Genomic DNA, 6,120 nt, shown 5'->3' with positions numbered 1-6,120 from the left:
TACTCTGCGTATGATTATTATTTTGAATTAATTATTACGTATACGCAACTTATATGAAAAATGTTTTAGTGAGAATATTTAATTTAATAAATTATTTCTAAATATGTATTAATAAATTTTATAAATGTTATTACATATACATATGTATCTATAGCCATCCCACATATCCTATGTATCTGCCAGTGTGTTGTTAAAATTACTTAACGTTTCTTAATTATTATTAAAACAAATACCTTTAGGTGCAATAAGGTAATTATGACCCCAGGCATAAAATTTTGCAAAATTAATTAATAAACCCACTAAATGTTGTTACTAATATATTTTTTGTTAATATTTTACAATTTACATAACCTGTAAATTTAATTCTATATTAATGTATTTATAATATTCAATAATTTCTATTTAAGCATTAAATTAACTCTTTTTCATAATATTATTAACTATTTATTACAACCACCTGTTAATTTTCTGTAGGCTTTTTAAGTCATTATGTTTCAGTTATATATACCATAATTTACCTTAAAGCTTTTGGTTTATACAAAATATATTGAAATAAGCTGAAGAGTTTTAAACAAAAAAGTTATTAACTTTTTATTTTACTTAAATACTAAAGCTTAAAGATAATTTTGCTCTTTTATGTTATTTAAATAGTTCGTTTCAGAATTATTCATAATTGTGAGTAAATATTGGAATTTCTAGGAATTATTATGAATTGAAAATATTTACTTTAGTAATGTTTCCAAATGCGTTTTTGCTGTAACACATACATTTTATTTTTTACAAGTTAATTTGTTCAACGCAAAATGTTATTACTTTTTATATAAAGGTTGATTAAGCTATTCCGTCCGTCTTTATAAAAATAATTTAAAATCACAAAATCTCTCTTCAATACTGTTTTCATGGGACTCCAACAGAAAGGATACTCTTCACATTCGAGGGAAGAGGAGGAGAGAAGAAGCAAGGGACGGGAAACACCGGAAGCAACGGGCGGAGCGAGAGAGGAGGAACCAGCGCGGCGGGGGAGGCGGAAGGAACAGGAGGACCGGGAACGAACGAACGAACGAAACGAACGAACGAACGAACGAACGAACGAACGAACGAACGAAGAACGAACGAACGAACGAACGAACGAACGAACGAACGAACGAACGAACGAACGAACGAACGAAACGAACGAACGAACGAACGAAAGAACGAACGAACGAACGAACAACGAACGAACGAACGAACGAACGAACGAACGAACGAACGAACGAACGAACGAACGAACGAACGAACAACGAACGAACGAACGAACGAACGAAAACGAACGAACGAACGAACGAACGAACGAACGAACGAACGAACGAACGAACGAACGAACGAACGAACGAACGAAACGAACGAACGAACGAACGAAACGAACGAAACGAAACGAACGAACGAACGAACGAACGAACGAACGAACGAAAACGAACGAAACGAACGAACGAACGAACGAACGAAACGAACGAAACGAACGAACGAACGAACGAACGAACGAACGAAACGAACGAACGAACGAACGAACGAACGAACGAACGAACAAAGAACGAACGAACGAACGAACGAAACGAACGAACGAACGAAACGAACGAACGAACGAACGAACGAACGAACGAAAACGAACGAACGAACGAACGAACGAACGAACGAACGAACGAACGAACGAACGAACGAACGAACGAACGAAGAACGAACGAACGAACGAACGAACGAACGAACGAACGAACGAAGAACGAACGAACGAACGAACGAACGAAAAACGAACGAACGAACGAAAACGAACGAACGAAACGAACGAACGAACGAACGAACGAACGAAACGAAAGAACGAACGAACGAACGAACGAACGAACGAACGAACGAAGAACGAACGAACGAACGAACGAACGAACGAACGAACGAACGAACGAACGAACGAAACGAACGAAACGAACGAACGAACGAAACGAACGAACGAACGAACGAACGAAAACGAAACGAACGAACGAACGAAGAACGAACGAACGAACGAACGAACGAACGAACGAACGAACGAACGAACGAACGAACGAACGAACGAACGAACGAGAACGAACGAACGAACGAACGAACGAAACGAACGAAAACGAAGAACGAACGAACGAACGAACGAACGAACGAACGAACGAACGAACGAACGAACGAAAAAGAACGAACGAACGAACGAACGAACGAACGAACGAAACAACGAACGAACGAACGACGAACGAACAACGAACGAACGAACAACGAACGAACGAACGAAGAACGAACGAACGAACGAACGAACGAACGAACGAACGAACGAACGAACGAACGAACGAACGACGAACGAACGAACGAACGAACGAACGAACAAACGAACGAACGAAGAACGAACGAACGAAACGAACGAACGAACGAACGAACGAACGAACGAAACGAACGAACGAACGAACGAACGAACGAAACGAACGAACGAACGAACGAACGAACGAACGAACGAACGAACGAACGAACGACGAACGAACGAACGAACTAACTAACTACAACTAAATACTAACTAACTAACGAACTAACTAACTAACTAACTAACTAACTAACTAACTAACTAACGAACTAACTAACTAACTAACTAACTACTAACTAACTACTAACTAACTAACTAACTAACTAACTAACTAACGTTTAGCCCCACCGAGCTCTCAAAAGACACAAGACAAAGTCTAATGATCTGCTGTGAACGTTATGGAAGAAGAACGGAATATTCGGATTTAACACTGTTACTTGTTTATCTGCCACCACTATAGTGGGAAGGTTATTATGCATAACACCCGAAAATATTGGTCCTACAATCGGTTCAGAATAACTTTCTTTCACAAAGTCTCTTTTCAAAAAATTACTAGAAAAATTTCTAATTTACTTATAAACACTAAGTAGTAGTACGTTAAAATTCCATATAAATAGCTTCAATGTAAACATAAATCCCTCTTTATCCTTGCTCCCGTATAGCCAGTCCTTTAGAAAATCACTTTTTTTGTCAAAAAATTGTTTAGATATTTCGGAATTAAGGTAAACAACAACTTAGATACTTTGTTATGTAAAAAAAATGGGTATTATAAGGTTGGCCATGCCCGACTATATCTTTTTATTTGTTTTTTTTTTTTTGAAAAATTTAAAAGCAAGCAATTTTTATTTTATTATTTTACCAACATGATCACATTAAGCCGTAGTGTTGTAACTTTTGTCACTTTATCTCTCAATTGGATTAAAGGAATGATGTCTACACTTGACAGATTAAAATATCAAGTGACATAAAGATACATATATTCAAGGTTTTTTGATGAATATTTCAAATATTAATCAAAAGCTACAGTTGCCAAAAGTTTAAGGAAGTTTTATATGAACCAACTGTAACTTGTTGATTAATATGATATGTAGTGTATTTCACAAAAAACTGCTAAAATATTTTTTTGGGTGATTACAAGTATTAATAGCCTAAAGTCGATAGAATAAAATATACTTAGATAACAGTTGCTTTTTCCTATATATTTTTACAAAACTTTGTAAGAGTTATAATAAAAATATTACATTTAGTTAGTAATATTTCCATTTTTAAATCAACTTAGTAGATTATTGCTTGTAACCACAGTTATGTTGCGATAAGCAATATGTTTTACTGAAATATTTATAAAAAACAGAAAATTATTGTTTTTTTTTTATAAAAATGCTCGTTTATTATATTTTCCACAATTTGTACACAATTCACGCTCAATAAATAACATTTTATTTGTTTATTTATTTGTTGTGTGCAAACCCAAAAGCCAACATCCGTTATATATTTTTTGGATACGCTACCGTAAATAAATGATGAAAATAAATAATTTATATTGTTTTGGTAGAATATTTTGTTATTTACAGTTTATGGAAAATTAATTTTCAGTTATTTTAGGGTTGTGGTAAAAAAGCTAAAAACATAAGTTGTCCTTATCGCTCGTTTATTGAAAGAGTGGCATAATACGTTTTTTAAACAAATTTAAAGACTTTTATATACAATAGTTGTATCTATTTTAAAAAATGTCTATTTATAACATTTAATTTAATCATATGCATAAATTTCAATTTTACTCTCAATAACCTTCTCTGTAATAAATATAAAACGAAAAACAATCTTTATTAAAAATTCTCCAATAAAATCAACTGAAATACACACTAGAAAAAAGTATAAATATTAATTTAATTTTGTCTGATCTGTTCGTTATTTTTCTCGCTTGTGCCATTTTCTGAGACAATCAATGTCATAAAAACATTTATAGAAATAAAGGCAGCAGACATTTATAAGTCTGTGTGTATGGACACATTCAGTTCAACCGAACGAGGTCAAGGAGCTGTTTGATATTGTATATTAACGTTCATATGTATATAAACTGCATTATTATATTTAGTAATACTACTTTGTAACATTTTATAAATATATGTAGAAAAATCAACCACCTTTAAATATGGACATTATAAGTATATATATACATATATATGGACACACACATTTACACAGATAAACAAATATTTCATATAACATTGATTTGTGAGCAGAGTTTATAGGATTATAGAAATATATTATTAAAAATAGGGGTGAATGAAATATATTTATGTAACTATAATGGATACATACACATACACATGTAGAGATAAACAATCACATATTTACAAAGATTTATTTATAAAATGTTAAAGTTATTCAACAAGTAAACAATAATTTTAGAGGAGGTCAATTTTAAAAGTCATTTTAAAATGTAAGATATTATATTCAACGTATAAACTTATTTCAAAAATGATTGATAAATGATTGACTAGAACTGAATTAGAACTGAACTAGAACTAGAACTGAACTAGAACTGAACTAGAACTAGAAACTCGAACTGAACTAGAACTGAAACTGAACTAGAACTGAACTAGAACTGAACTAGAACTGAACTAGAACTGAACTAGAACTGAACTAGAACTGAACTAGAACTGAACTAGAACTGAACTAGAACTGAACTAGAACTGAACTAGAACTGAACTAGAACTGAACTAGAACTGAACTAGAACTGAACTAGAACTGAACTAGAACTGAACTAGAACTGAACTAGAACTGAACTGAACTAGAACTGAACTAGACTGAACTAGAACTGAACTAGAACTGAACTGAACTAGAACTGAACTAGAACTGAACTAGAACTGAACTAGAACTGAACTGAACTAGAACTGAACTAGAACTGAACTAGAACTGAACTAGAACTGAACTAGAACTGAACTAGAACTGAACTAGAACTGAACTAGAACTGAACTAGAACTGAACTAGAACTGAACTAGAACTGAACTAGAACTGAACTGGAACTGAACTAGAACTGAACTAGAACTGAACCAAAATTGAAAATTAGTCATCATAACATTTTGTAATTGCAAAAGATTTTTACCGAATTGCCTTTTCTAACGGTCTTCATATTTACACAAACACTCTCATAAATATTACGTGAACAAACAAAATCCGAAATGTGAAAGCATTTGTTTAAATACGTGGGCTAAGTGAGCAGTATCATATATTTTCGTTATAAATAGTTCAGAATACAAAACATTGTTGGCATAATAATGAACTTTACCCTGGAGAAAAAGAGTTATTTGGTTGAAATAAAAATATATTGTTCTATTATTAGACAGATATTGAATACAATTTTATAAGCTGTATATTTAATGTTATATTTTTTTAATATTTTAAGTGATAAGGGTTTATTTTAGGTAACAAAAATGTCATATTAATATTTAAAAATAATAGATTTGGGTTTAAAATAAGTATAATATTAAAAACATATGATTAGATTCATGTTGTGTGAGTAAAATTTCGCACTTAAATAAAATTTATTACAGTAGTATTTAAGTGGTAAAATGGTATTTACAGTTATTATTTAAGTATTATGAAGCAATTTAGGGACATTTGCTTTGGCTCTAAAACTTTAAAATATTACAGCAGTGTAGAATTTATTGGCAATCTAATCATTAAGAATTTGTTAGCTTTTGAAATCGCTTTTTTATTTAATTTGTACATATTTTTTATTTAATTTGCACATATTAAAGCAAAAA

This window comes from Lucilia sericata, unplaced genomic scaffold, assembly GCF_015586225.1.
Source record: "Lucilia sericata isolate MDLA Ls3-8-SP2 unplaced genomic scaffold, ASM1558622v1 Contig001298F_arrow, whole genome shotgun sequence".
Lineage (NCBI taxonomy): Eukaryota > Metazoa > Arthropoda > Insecta > Diptera > Calliphoridae > Lucilia > Lucilia sericata.
The sequence above is the reverse complement of the archived record's forward strand: the minus strand, read 5'-3'. Positions refer to the sequence as shown.